This window comes from Heterocephalus glaber, unplaced genomic scaffold, assembly GCF_053883595.1.
Source record: "Heterocephalus glaber isolate CG9 unplaced genomic scaffold, H.glaber_assembly_v1.0 deba00001608, whole genome shotgun sequence".
NCBI classification, from domain to species: Eukaryota; Metazoa; Chordata; class Mammalia; order Rodentia; family Bathyergidae; genus Heterocephalus; species Heterocephalus glaber.
Genome location: NW_028258379.1, coordinates 38,361,730 through 38,381,953, shown reverse-complemented (window position 1 = coordinate 38,381,953; position 20,224 = coordinate 38,361,730). Strand labels below are relative to the sequence as shown.

The following is a 20,224-nucleotide window of genomic DNA, read 5'->3' as shown; positions in this document are numbered from 1 at the left end:
TCATTTAGTCAGTAGTTTTTAGAGTACGTTTACCTCATTATCTTTCAGGAAGATGAGTAATCTTCATGTATCTTTCACCAAGAATATGGATACTGTCTGTAATTCATTCCATCTATATCACCACTAGAGGGATCAACCCAGTGACAGTCATCCATTCTTAGAAATAAAAAGCAGAAATGAACAAACTTGTGACATTCTGATCATTGGCCCTGATTTCCCCCCTCCCTTATCTAGCCACTAATTTAGGCAATGATTTATACAAAATTATATTTCATTTTCTTTTAAGATGAAAAATTTCAACCAGGCACATGAGCAAGAACATGATATTGTCTATAATTTGCATTGTCTTCTATCATTAGCCAAAGAGATGACACACAGGTACAATTTGGCTTTGAACAAAACTGATTTCAATATGTACAAATAGTATTTTTTGCCTCACAATATATTTTTATAATTAGACAATACTTACTTTTACTCATTGGCATATATGCTATTGAGGCATTCTAAAAAGTGAATGAAAATTCGTGAATACACAGACTAAAAACAAATCCAACATTGCTGTCATACTAATAGCATTTGCAACAGAATTTGACCTTTGTTAAATACTTCAGACTTTCAGGAAAAAATATTCATTTATAATTCATAAGCCAGAAGTGGTCATCACTGATGCAGGGTTGGTTATCCACTTCCACAATATATGTTAATTAATTCATTATTTCACTAAAAATTGTAACACCATTGTTTGTAAAACTCACCAAGCCCTGACATTCCAGATCTGTATATAGAATTGTTTGAACATTGATGCCTGTTTCACTAATTAACCTTGGGTTTTCACATATACATTATCGATCAAATAGTTCACATAGCTCTCCTATCACTGCCATTAGTTGGCCACCATCAATTATATTATACACTTTTAATGCTACATTAAATAATCTTGAACACACCACCTACGCCGAGACAAGAGGGCTGGCTGCTGCTCACACTGCCACCTGCCCCTGAGCATGGGGGTCCTCCCACCCCCCCAGCACAGCACGTCCACTCTGTGTGGAGAATAAAGACGCCCACAAAACTGCCACCTTCCCCATCTTGGCCCTTGCTTTTTACCTCTCATTAGTTGGTAGGCAGTCATTTCTCAGAGAATATCTACTTCATCATCTCTTGAGAAAATGGATAATATTGACCTGCCTCTTGAACACTGTCTGCAATCTACACCACTGGAAGCATCATTTGACAAAGAACTGAGAGGCCTATATGATTTTTTTAAGCTTCAGTCTTCACTATTTTCTATATCTATATTAATATATTTTGTTCCTCAACACATGTTTTTAAGACTGGAGACTATTTTATTCTTCATATCTACTTAAATATACATTTCTTTATTAAGCCTTGCATTGGTTAAATTATAAAAATAGAGTGAAAATACATAACCAAACCGAAACAAATACTTTGCCATTTTAAAAGTCTGTCTGTAGGGTTATTGGAAACAAAAGGAATGGGTCAGATTTCTTTGATGATGGACGTCAGCGCTACAGAAATACACCCTTTGTATCTGACTCCCGTACGACTGGTGGTCATTATCAATGCCATTCTGTGTGTTGATTGACTCATCAATTCTTTAGTAATAATTTTACCCATTGTGACTCATAAAATTCCAATAACATAGTTAATATACCCAAACCACATGCAGAATCATTCTAAAATTGCAATATTAGTTTGATTAAATATAGTTGGGTTTTCATTACATGCAATATAAATAAAATACTTCATACAGGTACTTGGTCTTTCACTGCCCATCTTTATCAATAGCATACAAAACCGTTCAAGACAAGCCAAGAACTTTGGGTATTACCCAGATGAGTCAGCGCACTCCCAACCAAGATGCTAATGGAGCTCTTCAGCACAATCGATGCATCAGAACAAGTCCGTTCTTCCTGGGAAATTCAGAGCAGAGGAGGTGATAACAAGATGAACGCATTCTCACTAATGACCCTTGCTTTCACCTTTGCTTTGCCCATGAAGCAATTATATCTGCAGTATATTGATTTTGTTTTCTCTTAAGTAAATGGACAATTTCAACCATGCCTCTGAAGCAGAACATGAGTATGACCTATAACACATAATGGCTATGCCATCATTACCCATGGAGGTAACAGGCATGTAAGATATTTCTTTGGACTACATCAGTTTCAGTATTCACGATATTTCTTACTTCTCTGCTTATTTTAATAGTTGGATAATGTTTAATTTTATTTATCTCTATATATTTGTTCACTGATTCTCAAATTGAAAAAAAAATGCATGAACCCAAAGACCAAGAACAACTTCCTTCTGGGTTTCTGACAGACGTGAACAGAACCATTTGAAACAACAAAATTTGACTTTTTTTATGAACTCAAGAGTTCTAGACATAGGTTCATCGTTTACTCATATCCCAGCAAAAGTCATCACTAACACAGGGCCGATTCTGCTTATCTCTGTTCATATCTATTAAGTTTGCTAATAACTTCATTATTCCACTAATAATTTCAAACACTGTAGTTCACAGCCTTGATATCCCTAATCTGCACAGAGAATCATGCTTAACATGGATGTATCTCTGTATTAATTATCCTCAGCTGTTTGCTTATGCACTGTCAAAGGCACACTTCATGTAAGCTCTCTATCTGTCATAGGGACACAACGACCATCACTGATTACACGATACACTTTGTAGTAGCACACTGAACGCTCTGAAGCAGCCAACACAAGCCGAAAGAAGAATAGTGACCACTACTTACACTGCTCTCACTGCTCCTTGCCCGAAGGTCCAGACAGGGCACCTGACCCCGGGAGTTCCTCCTCGAGCCCCACAACACATCTGCTCTGAGGAGCAGAGAGCACAAAGGATGACAACAGAACTGAGACCCTCTCACTGTCCAGCCCTAATTTTCACCTATCATTAATCAGTCGGGCAATCATTCCACGTAGAATATTTCTTTTATTTTCATTAACGAAAATGAACAGTTTTGACCTGCCTATCACAGAGTTGTCTATTGTTTGTATTATTTATAACATCATTAGCCAAAGAGGTGGCAAGCACGGGCCGTTTATTTCTACTGCGATATCAATGTTTTTAATATATTTCAATACTGATCGTTGCCACACGGCTACACATTTGTATTTGAATTGATCAATGTTTCACCCATTGATCTCTATTTAATTATATATTTGTTTATTGATTCTTGCATTGACCTGATTATGAAGATACAATGAAAATACGTAACCACAGCAAAGAATGAAGACATTCTTATAATTCTAAAATCTGTTCACGAGATCATGTGAAACAGGGGAAACTGGTTAGATTTCTTTGAGGTTGGACCCCAGAGTTCTAGCACATATTCATTGCCTCTGACTCATACGGCACCAGTGGTCAGCATCGACCCAGGATTGCTCCTTTTTCTCCAATTATTCCTACTTTGTCTACTAATTAATTCCTTGATACACTAATTATAATTATAAGCCCTGTAATTCACAAACGCTGAAGAGCCTTGCTGTTCCCAAGCTGGATATAAATCACTCTAACATTGATAAATCTATTTCATTAATTGTCCTAGTTTTTCTTATATGCATTATCAGTTCAATACCTCCTCTTACCCCCACATTTATCACAGGGATCGAGTTGACCGTCACTAATCGTATTGTACACTTTTCAGCAATACAGTGAATACTCTGAAGCAAACCCTCAAACCGAGAGCAGAAGGCTGACTACACTCACACTAGTCCACATGCCCATCCCAGCAGGCAGACGGAGCACCTGACTGGGAGGCGTCCTCCAGTCCATACAATCTGTCCATTCTGAGGCATAGAGAGCAGAGAAGATGGTAACAGAATTGAGACCTTCTCACCCTTGATCCCTGATTTGCCCCTACCATTGGTCAGTCACTTAGGCAATCATTATTTTGAGTTTTCTTTTCTGTCAGGAAAATGAATGGCTGGGCATGGTGGCAGACACCTGTAATCCTAGCACTTGGGAGACGGGGGCAGGAGGATCACCACGAGTTCGAGGGCAGCATGAACTACAAAGTGAGACCCTGTCTCAAAAAACAAACAAACAAAAAATTTCAAAAAGAAAATGAACAATTCTAAACTTGCCAGTGAACCACACCATGAATATTGTGTGTAATTATTGGGCAAAATGATAACAACTATGTACTGTTTACTTCTCCTTCTTGATTATTATTCATTATTTTCAACATATATTAATAGTATTTCTTGCTTCACCACATTTTCATAATCAAAGTTTTACATATTCCATATTTATAGATAATGCTTTGATTATTGTATATTAATATGTGGATTCATTCATTGCGTTAATTATATGTGAAATGAAAATTGATGAACTAAAGTTCAACAGCAAATATATTCTATACCCTACAACTATCTACAGGAGCCCCGACCGAAGGCTGGATATTTTAGGGGCTGGACCTCAGAGCTCCAGACACATGCTCATTGTCTCTGACGCATACACCAGAAGTGGTCAGTTTCCAACCAGGATGGGTCCTCTTTTTCTTCCATTCACTTCTATATTACTTAGTAATACAGTGGACCCTTGACTTACGAACTCTATCAGTTCCCGAAGGTTGGCTGTAACTAAGTCAGTACAGCTGAGATCTGGACATTTACCTGGGTACCCGCTAGAGATAACAAGAGGCAGGTGAATCTTCCATTAACCTAAATAACCCAAGTTGTCTTTATGTCAGGCCAGTCATAACTTGAGGGTCCACTATAATTTTTAGTCCTTAATGAAATATACCCTCATATATGCATTATTAATATACTGCTTCAAATCACTACCATATCTATCACTAGAGGATAGTGGACCATCTTTGATTATATGATACATTTTTAGTAATACATATATATACATTATGAAAAATGATTAAATACCTGCATGATTAAGTTGATGGCACATGAAAAGCAAGAATGATAAGGATAAGTGTTCCATTTATTTCTAGTCTCTGTTGTTTTGTACTCAATAGAATGGACACATTGGAGCTCATGGAAGCCTTGCTCCATGGTCACTTGGATTTTGATTGCGGCAAAAGTCTACGTGTTAGCAGCAGAAGGACCAAGGTACGTAATAGACAAAATTCTTGGTGTAGCTTGCACGATTGCTTTCTATGTGTCATTTACTTAATCAAGCAAAAACTTAATCATTTTACATAAGTAAATATAGTTTTTCTTAACAAAAAGTAATTCAAACTTGGAACTGACCCAGAATAATGAAATTGACCCCTACCTATCAGTGTCTCTGATCCTGAGCCAAAGAAGTGGTGTCCTTGATCTTATTTTATTCTTAATGGACATCAGTGTTCTCGGGTTTTATTAATAAGCTTCCTTATATCAACACATATCCTCATAGTTGAACAATGTTTACCCTTCTTTCTCATCATTCTCACCCACACTCCTTTATCAATTTAATATCTAAATAAGGAGATCTGTAAAGCCCAGGTGCAGTGGTCTGTGCTTGTAGCCCCAGCCACTTGGGAAGCTGAGGAGAGTGGATCATTTGAGCCCAGGAGTTGGAGACCAGCCTGGGCAGCATAGCATTGCAAGGTCCCATGGAAGAAAGAGAAGACACATAAAACACACACGAAGAGCCTAAATCTTTTTCACTGACTGAACTCTGTGTCTTGGTTATATACAAATCAAAGTAGTATTTCCTGGTGATACAGTAAACATTGGCACAGGTGGGATTTGAATCACTAAAACCAAGACATGAACATTACTCGCGCTGGTCTCTCTGCTCCTGGGACTCTGAGGATATTGTGACCAGAGATGGAAAATCCTTAAATCGGCCTAAGTCTGTCTTCTCTGAGTACAGAGCAGAGCAGATACTGACCTATACATTCCTCCATCTACTCATGAAGTCATTCAGGTATTTATGCATGGTTGATAACATTTATTTATTTTTATTTTAACAAATCAAACAGCAAATATGCAAGTAGTCAAATTGAACATTATCTGTCACTTCCTCTTACTATACTTAGGCAAAGACAAAGTAGACATGATGAAATACACTTGCTGCATTGTTATTCATTCCATTTTAGGGTTCTATTATTTTCCTTATTACATATTTTAACAATAAACATATTCTCCAATTCTTTCTTCATTATATATTTATTTAATCTATCATTTATTCCCTATGAGTTTTAATAATTCACAAACACAACAGCCAAAATCACGATCCTTGTATCATTGGGACATTAATTTTTTGGATGGTGTGAATAGCAGCAACGGGCTGCACACTCACCTTAGCTGTCATGCTCCTAACTCTCAGATACAGCTGCAGCCCTCACGCTCCAGGAGGCACATTCTGAAGAGCACAAACCAGAGCACGCGATAACAAAATTAATACTACCTGCCATGGACCTTTCTTTTGCCCTTTCATTTAGTCAGTGTCTTAGGCAGTCGTTATTTAGAATATATTTTCTCTTAAGAAAGTCAACAATGTTGAAACTGCCAGTGATTCAGAACATGATCTTTTCATTCACTCTGTGTCATGCATGAGAACAAAGACCAAAATCTAGGTCCTTCTGCGTGCCTGACATCTCTCTACACGACCCTCCCTAATGCGTGCGTTGGCCCTCAGAGTCTCAGACATGTGGTAGTCATCATCTTAACTCAGACACCACCAGTCCTCATCACTGGCCCAGGAATGGCCCACTTCTCCATTTATTTCCACCTAGAATATTGCTTAATTCAGAAAGTAACTTAAATAACTTTAAGCATTGTGATTCATATAACCCTAAGAAGAGCTTTAAAATTCCTAAAATAGGCCAGGGCTTTTAGCTCAGTGGTTCTGCTACCTGCCTCAAAAAGCGCAAGGACCCGAGTTCGATCCCTGGTACCCCCCAAAAAATTAAATTAAATTTAAAAATCCCTAAAATAATATAGGCTCATCCTCTGATTCATATCTCCTATACTAAATATCTTCGCAATAAGATACTTTGTGTCAATTCCAGGTTGATCCATGGACTCTATCGGCCTTCTTTGATTACACTGCACAATTTTTAACACTACAGTGAATATCCTTAAGTTAATCAGTGCAAGAACATTGAGTATTACTCACATGAGATTCTGAGTAACCGTAGAATAGGAGCCCTTGGAAGAATGTTGAAATCGTCCTGAGTCCATTCGGAGTTGTCCAGAGCAAAGCTGTTGATCAAAAAATTGAGACTTTATGTCCATTGCTCCCTACATGACATCTTTCCTTTTCTCGGTGATTTAGGTATTTATTAATTCAGTGTATCATAGACAACTTCAAGAACATGAACTAGAACAAAATGAATGGCTTCAAATTTGCCACTGACACAGAACATTATCTGCAATTGATCCTGTCCGCGTCATCATTAGCCAAAGAGGGACGGCCAAGTGTCATTAATTCCTCATTGGCTTTGGTGTTTCCAACACATATTAGTCCTATTTCCTGCCTCATCACACATTGTTTCATTCGTTTTATCTTCATTCATCTACTTGTATAAACCTGTTCACTGATCCGATCGTACGGACAGAATCAAAGCACACGAGTCTTTCCTTTTGGCCTCAGAGTTTCAGACACATGTCATTCATCATCCGTGACTCACTCATGCACCGGAAGTCATTAATATTGGCCAGGGAAGGCCACTTTTCCTTGCTTCACTTTGAAACAACTTCTTGATTAATTAATTAAATTATCATTGAAAAACATTATGATTCACAAAATCCAAGAGGCCTAAAATGCCCAATATGCATCTAGAATCACTCTTGCTTCAATAGATCTCTTTCATCACTCATCACTAGCATTTCATTTGTACAATAAAGAATATAATATTTTACATTAACACCTTTGTCACTAGGCTATGGTTCACCTTCTTTGATTATATTTCACTCTTCTAATAACACAGAAAATACAGTAGTCTCCCTAGTCTACGATTTCATTTTTCGCAGTTTCACTTAGCTACAACCATTGTCTGGAAATATTAAATGGAAAATTTAGAAAAAACAGTAAGTCTTTCAATGACTTCTACTACAGTATATTGCTACAGTTATTCTTTTTTATTATTGTTGTTAATCTGTAACAGTCCTAATTTATAACTTTCTTATAAGTATATATATTATCTACCTTCGTGCTCTTTAAATTATTTTACTTTGGGTTTCTCATAAGCAAGACATCATGAGGTATTTAAATTTCTGTGTCTGGTTTGTGTCACTGAATTCATTTAATACTTTTTAATAACATACTAAAAGCCTTTCAGAAGTGAACCAGCAAAGGCATGAACTTTGTCCCAAGGTCTGACGCTGAGCTGCAACAAGACAAGTGACCGGGAAGGGGAGCGTCAGCCACCCCGCCTGTGCCCACGCTGTGGAGCCCACAGCCCAGTGGAGGGTGACACAGGACACGAGCCTCCTCTGCTGACCTTCCCTGTCACCTGTCACTCAGTCATTCCTGCAGGCAATCGCTACTTTCCCCTCCTCATGAAATAACACCTGTAAGCTTGCCACCAACTCACACTGCAAATACTGTCTGTGATTGCCACTGACTACAGCTTTAGCCAACAAAGCAACCACTGTGTACCACTCTTCTGTCTCTGGAGTTCTGTGCTTTTAATTATTCATTAAAGGGGTTTCTTGCCTCGGGTTGTAATTATGTAACTGGACGATGCTCACTGATTTTTTTCTGTAATGAAGATTGAACCCAGGAATGCCCCACCACTGGGCTACATCCTCAGCCCTTTTTATTTTTTGAGACAAAACCTCAATGAGCTGTCCAGATAGGACTTGAACTTGACATTCTCCTGTCTCAGCCTCCCTCGGCATTGGGGTTACATGTTGTTGTCACGAACCCAGGAATGCTTACTGATTTTTATCTCAAATCTTTGTATATTTGCTCATTGAATCATTCATTGATGCACTGTTAGGACAGCGTGAGACACACACTCACCAAGACAAGGTCTCCTTTGGGCCGGATCTCAGAGCTGCAGACGTGCATTTGTCGTCTGACTCATTTGGCCATTGGGGTCACCAGCGACCCGGGCTCGCCCCTCTGCTTCTCCTCCCATGTCTACAAGGTCTGTTGACTTGGTCGCTAATTAACTAATAAAAATTGAAAGCCCTATGACCCGCAGCACTCTCAGAATTGCTTGGATTTTCCTCATCTGTGTGAAGAACCATGTGCCATCACCGAGCTTCCTGCAGTAACGTCTCGGGCAGCTTGCGCGTGCATAATTCAGTACTCTACTGCCTCTTAGTTCCATTTTGGAATTGGGTAACTGTATTTCATTCTTTTAAATACTGCAGTAAACAGCCTCAAACAAATCACTTGAGCAGCAGGAGGATCTCTGACTGCTACTTATGTGAGTCCCAAGTTCGATTGCAGAGCAGTGACTTGAAGCTGGTAATGCTGAGGAATGCAGAGCCCCCCGGGGGCATCTGCATGGAGGAGGCAGAGCAGGGCAGTGGGTGGAAAGTGACACACTTCCCCCTGGGCTTGCTTGTCCACTTGTCTTCCATTCTGGACCAGCGGCGGGCAGCATTCCTGGTCCTGGAAAGGCTCATTTCACTCATTCCTGCCTTCCTTGTATTTTGTTTTGTACCAGAATCGGCCTTATTTTTCCATTAGTTTATTAATCATTATTTCAGTTGTACCAATTCATGGAGTACAGTATGAAAATTTCACGCTGAATTTATATAGTATGTAATGATTGAATCAGAGTAGTTAACATATCTTTTGCCTGACACTAAAAAGTTTTGACAAAAATAATTAATACATTTCCAACCCCTTGTCGTAACTCTGCATTTGAACCTTTCAGCTGATTTCCTCTTATTACTTATAAAATATATAATAGGTTGTTTTAAACCATAGTTATATTAATCTACAAACTGACTATTTTTAAAAGGCTATTATTCACAAGACACAATAGGAACATAGCTGTCTATAATAGTATCCAGCATTAGTCTCACATCAATATATAATATTCATTAACTATCCTGTTTTATTATTAATACAAATTGTACCTCAGTGGTTTTTTAATATAGTAATGGTGTGCCCTGATGCACTATATATTTTCACTATTGAATAATAAATACTTCCTTAATTGATCGATGGATGCTTTTGTTAATCTACTGATAGTGATAGGAAGACAAAATGCAAACACGAAGGTCAACATCGAGACCCTCAGCTACCCACTGCATCCCGCTTGTGCTGGACATCTAAGTGAGACATTTCATCCGTCACCTCAGGTCCATACCACACAGTCACCACTGCAATGTTTGACTGCATTTTTCTCATGTTGGACATTAAAGTCTAGGCACATATAGTTCCAGTCAAGACCATAGGCCCATGGTTTGGTCTCCTAATTTTTTTTATTTTTGCTTCTGCATTTTTGATAATTAATTAATTAGAATAAAATAAAAGCGTGATTCACCAAAAACTAAAGAATATGATGCTTTACAAATCCAAAATCTGCCTATTGGCTCCTTTTCTGCACTAGACTATGGGTCTTTCATTAATCAGTATCTGTATGGCTCACAATCCTAGTAAAAATGACATTCTCTGTCACGTTTATTATTAGGCCGTGGATAATTGTGATTAATTTACAAATGCTAACAATACTGTGATTGCCTTTAATCAAGTACCCAAACGAGGAAAAGAATTTTGGCTCTTACCCACAGTGGTTTCTTTCCAGCCTCAACGGTGTCCTACAAAGTTGTAATCCTGGCAGAATTCTTACACCAGCTTCACACAGCCATTTGAAGTGCACAAGGCAGAAAAGATCATAAAAACAGAAAGACATGATCACCACTGATCTATATACTCAATCAGTCATCCACATCCTCATTTTGGCTTTTGTTAGTTTATAGTAAGATTTATTTATTTTTCTCTTAATAAGATAAACGTCAAACTTGCAATAGAGCAAGAACAATAACTATTGTCTACACTTGTCTGTGTCTGTCATCCTCAGTAGAAGAAAAAGTACACTTGACCAATTCACTATTTTTTATTTGGATTTATTATTTATCAATCTGCATTGATATTCATTTTTCTTTCTATATATTTTCGTACTGATCAGTTCTTCACGCCTTTCATCTGTTTGTGTTCGTACATTGTTTATTCATCCACCCGTAGTTCTTTCACTGTAACACCACTGAAATCCATGAGGAGAATGATGAAACACGAGAGTCTTCTATATCCTGACCTCTGAACATAAGATGCCTTCACAGGGGAGATACACAGCTGTGCTGCACCTCAGAGCTCCAGATGCATGGTGCTCATCATGTGGGACTCACCAGCAGCCATAATCATTGGTCCAGACTGGCTCTCTTTCACCTTATACTAACATAGATTGGTCTACTCAGCAATCCATTAATAAAAACATATGCACAAATCACAAAATGCAAGGATAATGACCATAAAGATCTGCAATATCCACTGAGGATACACTGTATCACAGACTAAGTTCATCCATTACCATCCTTGCTGTTGCATGCATACAACAATCACTCAAATGCTTTCATTCATCTGATATTAAAGATGGAATGTGTGGACATTTTAGATTATAGATATATTTTTTAAATACACTGGATACTAGTTTTAGAAAATAAACTCCAATAAAGAAAACAACATTGACTATATCACTCACAATGGTTCAAGGTATCATCCAGAGAGGCAGGCAACGGACTTCTGTAGAGCGCATAAATCACATAGATAGCATCCATTCTGAGGAGTACAGAACAGGACAGACTATGAAAAATAAGACACTCCTCCACTGACCTTTACTTACCATCTTCCATTTAGTCATTTATTTAGGCAATCATTATGTGAAATATATTCATCTCATTTTCTTTGACATGAACAACTGTGACCTGACCCCAAGAGCATAATAACTGTCTACATTTATACTGAGTACATATCTCTTAGCCAAAAGTTAATAGTCACGGGGAATTTGCCTCAGGGTGTTTGATGTATACAGCATTTCTTGCTTCATTGAGTATTTTACAATTCAACAATGCTTTACCTGCTTTAACTTCATTGATTTCTATACTTATTGACTAATTTATTCATTGATCAAATTGGACTGAGTATGAAACACTGGACATTGAAATCAAGTCTCTTTTTGGGCTGGACCTCAGAGTTTGGGATACACATGCATTCATCACCCCTGACTCATTCGCCACTGTTGGTCACTATGGATCCAGGACTGCCCTTCTGATTCTCCCTTCCTTTCCACCTTGTCTGTTAATTCATTGATAATTATTGAAAATTCTATTAGTGAGAAAACTACCAGAAATTGTCTTCATATTCAGCATCTTCATGAAGGACCATCTCTAATTGATGTGTCTTCTCTAATAACTATCCTGAGATTTCACACATCCAATTCAATGTACTATTTAATACTAGTTCTGGTTATAACATCCTCAAGTGATGATACTTCACACTTTTTAACAATGTAGTCAGTACCCTTAAACAATTCAACTGAAATCATGACAAAAAGCACACTACTCACATTGGTCCCCAGTTGTAGCACAGTGAGGAAACTGTCCCTGGCTGACCCTGGAGGAATGAGAAGCCCTCAGGAGCATCCATTCTGAGGAGTACAGAGCAGAGCTGGGGATACAAATGGCATTTTCCTCCACAAACCCTGGGTACCACAGGTATCTTTTATCCTGGACCTCTGAATTGCAGGCAGATTTTACTCATCACATGACACTCATACACTGGTAGATATCATCACTGGTCCAGGAAAGGCCCATTTGTCTTCATTCTTATCTACATTTTGTATTGATGAATCCATTGAATCACTAATATTTTTTAAGGCTTAAGATGCAAATACACTCAAGAGGAATATAGCTATATCTCTGGTATCTGGGATGATGTTCACAATCTCATTAATTATGTTCATCTCCTCATTACATGCATTAATCAGTAAATTCATCTGAATCCCAAATTGACACTGGATACAGGAGGTCGATTATAAACATATTTTACTGTTTTTGAAAACAGGATCTTTCCCTAAAACCACCCCAACCAAGACAAGAACTATGAGTGTTGCTCACATTGATCCCAGGCTCCTTATAGAGAAGCAGCATTGAGTGCTGACCTTGAAGAATTCTTCCTCAGCTCAAAGAAGTGGAGTGGCAGGACCATAGAGTACAACAGATTAAAAAAAAGAAAGAAAAAACTGAGACATTTATTCCATGAAGCCTTGGATTTCACATTTCATTTGAAAGTAAATATTTTTTTCTCTTAAGAAATAAACAAATTCATGATTGTCACATACCAAGAGAATGAGCATTATCTGAGACCAACACTACCTATGTCCTCCTTAGCCAAAGGAAAAACAGTCATGGAACACTATTGCTAAGTGGACTTCAGTAACAGCATTCCTTCATTGCTCATATATTTTTGTAATTAAATAATGCTTTGTTAATAATTGTTTGATTCAATTTAATTATAATAACAGAAGCAAAATGTACAGACATAAATGTGAAAATCATGATCCTTGGGTAGTTCTAAGTACGTGAAGAGGAACTTCTACCAAAAAAATGGTGTACATCACTTTTTACTTTTTAGGGTATTTTATTTTTTGAGACAGGGTGTTACCAAATATTTCCATTAGGCTGGTCTTGAACTCACTATGTAGCATGAACTGGTTGGAATTCTCTATTTTCTTTTTTTTTGGTACCGAGAATCAAACTCAGGTCCTTGCGCTTGCAGGGCAGGCGGCGGAACTATTGAGTTAAATCCCAGACCCCCATGGTTAGAATTCTCTATCCTCCTAACTCAGCTTCCTAAGTGCTGAGATTACAGGTGTGCACACACCTGCCATGTAACATTACTTTTGTGGGACAGAAATGTTTTCTTCTGTGAAGGACACATGTGACACTAATTTGCCTAAATTTCATATATTTCTACATTTTTTGACTAAGCTATTAATACATAGTAATAAAATAACAAGATGGTTCCCAATAGCCTAACAAATCAAACTTCAGTCTAGAGACCTCTACTGCACACGAGACTATATGTCTTTCATTAATCAGCCTCTACATGGCTCATGATCAATTAACAATCATAATGTTCTCCATTGAATTCATCATTAGGCATTAGCAACTTTCATTCTTGTAATTTATATGGCTGATTAGTATTGCACTGTACATAACAACTTCATTTTCTTTATCCATTCATCAGCCAATGGAGGCTTAATGGATTCAGAAAATGGCTCTCTATGTTGGAGAATGTGAACAGTGCTGCAGTAAGCACAGGAGGACAGGTGTCCTTAGAGACATCAGTATACTGTCTACAGCATTTATATCCAGTGCTAGACCAGGTGGCCCATAAAACAGGTCGACCTTTAATGTATAAGGAGCTTCTACACTGCTCACACAGTGCAGTAAAGCACCTTTCACCAATGGCAGGCAAGAGTCACCTGTTTCCACCTCCTCTCCAACACTTGTGATCTTTCCTCTTTTTCCTAATGCTCATGTTTACTCGAGTGAGGTGATATCTCCTGGTGGTTTTGATGTCTATTTCCTTCATGATTAGTGGTGTTGAGATTGTTTTCATATACATTTTGGTCATCTGTATGTCTTCCTTTGAGACATAGGTATACTGCCCATTGTTTAATTCAGCTCATGTGTTTCTTTTTTGCTACTGAGTTAAGGTCCCTAATGTACTATAAGTATTCCCCCTTGTCATATATTACTCAGCCATAAAAATGATAAACTCTTATAATTTATAACAGGGATGGAACTGGACATTATCTGGTAAGGGTGGAATGGGGACAGATAGTGAGGAGGGCAGCGAGGAGGGGAGAGACCGAAGTCCCGCTGTGGTGTGGCACACTCAGGTGACAAAGGGAACAACGATGCAATGTGTCTCTAGAAAAGTCACAGAAATTGATGTTAAATGTGTGATCCATGTAAAAGATAATTGGGAAGATTCATATTTAACCTATTATAAACATGACACTATGGATACATATATCAGAGCAGGGCTTGGCACCTAATCATCATGTATAATTTTTATGTTTTATGTATCAATTAAAATGAAATAAAGAAAATATCTATTGCTCTTTTGCTTTCTTTCGTTTTTCTAATCTACTGTGAAAACCATCAATTATGCATTTCATTGACACTGTTTTTTTAAAAAACTGAAAATGAGTAAGTGTGTAGATTCTATTTGAGCTCTGACTCGCGATGATCTTGGAGATGACACAGAGGGTTCACAGGAAGCCTGGGTCCGAGGGACTTCTTACACCAACTCAGGGCTTCCTTCTAAAGCGGGCCACACAGAGAAGGGGTAAGAACACCGAGACAGTCTCTCCAGGGATCCATATTTTTACCATTCATTAGCACAATCTTTTAAGCTTTATCAGTATATGACAATAATCATTAAATTTCTTCTCATTAAAATTAACTTCAAATTCACAATTGATATACAGCAAAAAAAAATTTTTTTATCTTGGAGACAAGATCTCGCTAGATATTTCAGGCTGAATTTGAACTCACTACGTAGCCCAGGCTGGCCTGGAACTTACAGAAATTCTCCTACCTCAGTCTCGATGGGCCACCACGCCCAGCTGATATAGAGCAAAAATTAATCATCATCTATCACTGTTGGGCTGGGGATGTAGCTCAGTGGTTCCGGCACCTGCCTCGCAAGCACAAGGTCCCGAGTTTGATATCCAGTACCAAAAAAAAAGAATCTATCACTGTCGATGTCATCCTTAGCACAATATATAACCTTTATAATGAACAATCTTTCCCCTTCTTAACCTCTGTTAATTCTACACTTTATTCTTTTACTTTAACATTTTTAAATTGATGGATACAAATAACAAAAAAAAATCTTTGCCTATCTGGACATCTGTCCACGATGTCCCAATGGAAAAGCAGAAATGGACAGAATTCCCTTCATGTTGGACACAGGCTGCTCCATCATGCATGACTCACAGGACACCAGATGCCATCATCGGTCCAGTGTTAGCCCGCTTCTTCCTATTGCCATCTGAACTGCTATCACAGAGAGCCCATAAATCCCAAAGGACAAGAAAAATACAGATAATACCCTAACATCTGTCTATACATATGTTGGGCAAAGGTAAAGTCCCCTCTTTACTGTCCTCACTGTTTCTATATAGAACCATCACTATAAAGTTTTTATTATTCTGATATTAAAATTGACATGTTTGGACTTCTTTGATAGTATTCAATAGCTTTAATAAGGTAGTAAATACCTTTTCAAAAGCAACCACAACACAAACAACAAGGTTGACATTTACTCACCATTGTCCAAGGTATAATCCAGAGAAGCAGCAATGGGCTGGTGACCGGGGAGGAATATGGGGGTCCTCATGGGGGGTCGTCCTGGAGCCTCCATTCTGTGGAGTACAGACCAGAGGATACAAAATAACAATTGCCTCCCTGACCTTTGCTTACAATCTTTCATTTAGTGGTTCATTTAAACAATCATTATTTCCAGTGTTTTTATTGCATTGCCCTGTGAAATGCACATCTGTGACCTTGAGCCCAAGCACAGCGTCTGTCTACATGTAAGCCAAGTATGTGGTTCTTAAGCAAAGGGCCAGGAAGCACGTAACGTTTACTTGTCCTGGGAATTCTGTATTTTCCATGTAAACTGACAGAATTTCTTGCCTCATTAAGTATTTTTATAATTGGACGATGCTTTACCCAATTTAAATTGGTTTCTTTGTGTATCATTGCTTGATCTTTTTATTGATCCAATGATAGGAACAGTATGAAATGCATGAACATCAAGATTCTTTTGAGCTGGACTTTGACTCAGACGCCATTGATGATGGTCACCATCAATCCAGGATTTGCCCTATTTTTGTCCTAGTTTTTCTATCTTTCTACATTTTTTGTTAATTTGATTATTAATTCACAAATAATGAGTTTAAACTCTAGTATTGAGAAAAATTCTAGAAACAGTGCTGCTGTACCTAAGTCATGTAAATGTGTCTCCTCCCATCAATATGTCTCCTTCAACAACTATCCTGAGATTCAAACATGCATTACTTGATATTTTACTGCATACTAATTCCAAACTTGTCTTTCTTGATATTTCCCTATTGTGGTCACTTCTCATTTCTAAACAAAATCACGAGTAACCCTTAAACAAACAACATACACCATGACAAGATCTTTACTACTCACATTGGTCCCGAGGTTTGATGCAGAGATGTGACCCGGACTAGAAAAAGGAGAAGTCCCCTGGGCAACGTGCATTCTGAGGAGTCCAGAGCAGAGGATGAAAAGTGACACATTTCTCCTGAGACGCCTGTTCACCCCTTATCTTACGTGGTGGACCTCAGACATGCAGATTCGTATTACTCATCATGCCCTTCAGACTCCTACACTGGCAGATAACGTCACTGGTCCAGAAAAGGCCCACTGCATTCATCCCTTTCTTTTGTTTTGCTGCTTATTCCAACCAACATTATTTTCCAATGTTTTATTAATTATTATAAGTTGGCCAAATTTATAGGGAAGAGTGTTAAAAATTCTGACTTTTTATAGTGTGATTCTCAAATCAGTCATTAACAAATGTTTCATCTGAAGCACTTTTTACATTTTTGATTCATACGTGATAATCACATGAATTTCTGTGTGTGGTGTCCTTTCAATACGTTCACACAATACACACTGTTCAAATCAGAATAATTAATGTGTTTCCATCCACCTATCCTTAGTTTTCATTTGGAGTTCTTTGCTTACTGTTATTTATAAGATATATAATGGGTTGTTGTGAACTATAGTCATAATTGTCTATGAATTAATTAATAATATCTGCAAAAGTTTATTGTTCACAAGCCCACCATGTGCATAACTAGCTATAATATGTATCCAAAATGATGCTCATGACAATATATAGCTTTCATTAAATGTGCACTGATTACAGTAGTTCTCATAGGATCCTTTTTTATGTGTATTAAAGTAAAGTGAGTTGGCCTAAATGAACTACCTTCCTCGAGATAAGAATTATGAGTGGTATTCACACTGATCTCTGGGTTCTTCCCTCAGCTCAGACCGGTGCACCGAGAGAACCATGGCATAGAACAGAGGATGAAAACGAAGAATTAAAACTGAGAGATTCGGAGCATGAACACTGCCGGAAATCTCCCTGCCTTGTATCACTCTTAGCTAAAGAGAGAAAAGCCAGGGACATTATCGCAAACTGGACTTCAATACTTTTCTCATATAGTAAAAACACTATTTGCATCAGTTTACATTTTTGTAACTGAAAATACTCTGCTAATTGATTGGTGCTTTCATTCATGTAATGATAATGAAAGAAGCAAAATATACAAATACAAAGATTCTTGGATATTCCTACCTTGGTCTAGATGAGCCCTTGTAACCAGAAAATGGCCTGGATTAGTTAGGCCATCACTGCATAGACCCACACAGCTTGTCATGCAATGGCTCAAATGACATCAGCCTACATCATCAGACCATGTTTTGCCCTGATTTCATTTATTCCTACATTTATTTTGAGTAAGTTATCAATTAAGGTATAGCTATGAAATAACAATGATTCCAAAAACATGGTACTTGAGAAAACTAACATTTGTCCACAGAATCCTTTTACACATCTTACTGTGTATCTTCCATTGACCAGCCTCCTTGGGGCTCATGATTAATTAATAACCACAATATTTCAATCATATGCATTATTAGGTTTCTATTAATTTAATCTTTCTGGCTAAATAGTATTCCTCTGGGCCGGTCTCCTGAATTTTCCTTTTCCATTCATCACAGATAGATACTTAAGTTGAACCCTTGGTGAATCTTGGTGAATGAGAGTGTGCTGTGATAACCGTGACCATGTAGCTATCTGTTAGGTTTACTGCTACCAAGACCTTGGATCTGGACCTAGTAGTGCAATGGATGGAACAGAGTGGCAGTTCCGTGTTAAGTCTGGAGGCATCCCACACTGTTCGCACAGTGGCTGCACTAACACACCTTCCCACCGACGGTGTGCAAGAGTCGCCTTTCTGCACAAGCTGCTCAGAGCCTGTCTTTTGTCTTCTTGGTAACAGCCATCCTCACTGGAGTGAGCTGACCTCTCAGGTGGTTTCCCTGGTGATTAATGACACAGAACATTTTTTTTCATGTCATTTATGTATCTTCTTTCAAGAAATATCTGTTTAGATCTGTTGCCAATATTTTTATTCTACTTATTATTATTATTATTATTTTGCTATTTATTTCTTTGAGTTGCTAATTTATTCTGGGCAGCTATTATAGGTATTATGCCTGTTTGAAAATTTTCAGGCATAAAAAGAGAATAAAATCTTGCAATTTACAAAACATCAATAGACTTGGACACAATTACGTTAAGTGAAATAAACCGTGAAGAGAAAGAAAAGCACAGGATGATTTCTCACACACATGAAATATAAAAGCTGATCTCCTGGAAGGGGGTAGGAAATGGGAGCTACCAGATGCAAGGGAGAGGAGAGCGGAGGGAAAGATGGGGGCAGGTCAACCAACTGGTAAGAAGAGACAGCTCGAATTCAGAAATTCCATGTTCTGTATCCCTCAAAAACCAAATGAAAGAAACACTAGATGTTTGAATCATGCAGAAATGCTAGCTGATGGGGAAGCTGACATTTATCCCGATTAATCCTACATGATATATACATGTGTCAAAGCATCACAGGTATCCCATTATATGGATGCTTTTGATGATTTCCTGAATCAGATAAAATAAAACAAAATAAAGAAAATATCTAGTGATTTAGTTCCAAGCTCTCTTCTTTTGTGCTTCCAATTTGCTGCTAAAACCATCAGTCAATGTTTCATTTTTAGTGTATTTTAAAAATATGGAAATAAATACTTAACTAAATAAGTTCTAATAATATTGTGAATATCTTTCATCAGGTACCAAAGGAAGATAATTTCCGGCGGTGACTCGCAATGCTCCCTCTCCTCATACAAAGCGGATTCTTACCCCGGCCCAGTGCTCCCTGCCGAAAAGGACCAAGCAGAGCAGGGGGAAAGCATGAGAGAGTCTCTCCAACAATCATATTCTTCACCATTCATTAGCATTGTCTTTTAGGCTTTTATCAATTATTATAATATTTATTCATTTTCCTCTAGTTCAAAAACTTCAAACTTAGAATAGGCATAGAGCAATAATTCCCTATTACCTATTAGTTTATGGCCTCCTTCATCCAAG

The 20,224-nt window shown here is 37.9% G+C and overlaps 1 long non-coding RNA gene, 6 other non-coding genes and 5 pseudogenes across 11 annotated transcripts in view; all 12 read right to left on the bottom strand.

Moving 5' to 3' along the window:
* The window catches only part of LOC101698669 (uncharacterized), a 120,283-nt gene that overhangs the window by 12,949 nt on the left and 87,110 nt on the right, over positions 1–20,224 (bottom strand). For 4 of the 5 annotated variants that reach the window (XR_015445173.1, XR_015445174.1, XR_015445175.1 and 1 more), the window contains 5 exons: positions 12,528–20,012; positions 11,664–11,740; positions 10,690–10,759; positions 7,115–7,200; positions 34–6,358 (listed from right to left, as the gene is read on the bottom strand). This is a non-coding gene — a long non-coding RNA (uncharacterized LOC101698669). The remainder of the gene's footprint in view (positions 1–33; positions 6,359–7,114; positions 7,201–10,689; positions 10,760–11,663; positions 11,741–12,527; positions 20,013–20,224) is intronic. The other variant, XR_015445172.1, reaches the window with a different exon arrangement.
* LOC147822865 (small nucleolar RNA SNORD113/SNORD114 family) lies at positions 601–671 on the bottom strand. Its single transcript, XR_015445227.1, has one exon. It is a non-coding gene; the product is annotated as a small nucleolar RNA SNORD113/SNORD114 family (small nucleolar RNA).
* LOC147822864 (small nucleolar RNA SNORD113/SNORD114 family) lies at positions 2,390–2,458 on the bottom strand. Its single transcript, XR_015445229.1, has one exon. It is a non-coding gene; the product is annotated as a small nucleolar RNA SNORD113/SNORD114 family (small nucleolar RNA).
* LOC147822863 (small nucleolar RNA SNORD113/SNORD114 family) lies at positions 3,356–3,426 on the bottom strand. Its single transcript, XR_015445257.1, has one exon. It is a non-coding gene; the product is annotated as a small nucleolar RNA SNORD113/SNORD114 family (small nucleolar RNA).
* Positions 4,462–4,529, bottom strand: LOC147822862 (small nucleolar RNA SNORD113/SNORD114 family; annotated as a pseudogene).
* Positions 6,624–6,697, bottom strand: LOC147822861 (small nucleolar RNA SNORD113/SNORD114 family). Its single transcript, XR_015445254.1, has one exon. It is a non-coding gene; the product is annotated as a small nucleolar RNA SNORD113/SNORD114 family (small nucleolar RNA).
* On the bottom strand, positions 7,581–7,659 carry LOC147822860 (small nucleolar RNA SNORD113/SNORD114 family; annotated as a pseudogene).
* On the bottom strand, positions 11,263–11,333 carry LOC147822859 (small nucleolar RNA SNORD113/SNORD114 family). Its single transcript, XR_015445228.1, has one exon. It is a non-coding gene; the product is annotated as a small nucleolar RNA SNORD113/SNORD114 family (small nucleolar RNA).
* LOC147822858 (small nucleolar RNA SNORD113/SNORD114 family) lies at positions 12,143–12,218 on the bottom strand (annotated as a pseudogene).
* LOC147822857 (small nucleolar RNA SNORD113/SNORD114 family) lies at positions 12,688–12,762 on the bottom strand. The gene has a single exon (XR_015445258.1). It is a non-coding gene; the product is annotated as a small nucleolar RNA SNORD113/SNORD114 family (small nucleolar RNA).
* LOC147822856 (small nucleolar RNA SNORD113/SNORD114 family) lies at positions 15,939–15,999 on the bottom strand (annotated as a pseudogene).
* Positions 17,344–17,422, bottom strand: LOC147822855 (small nucleolar RNA SNORD113/SNORD114 family; annotated as a pseudogene).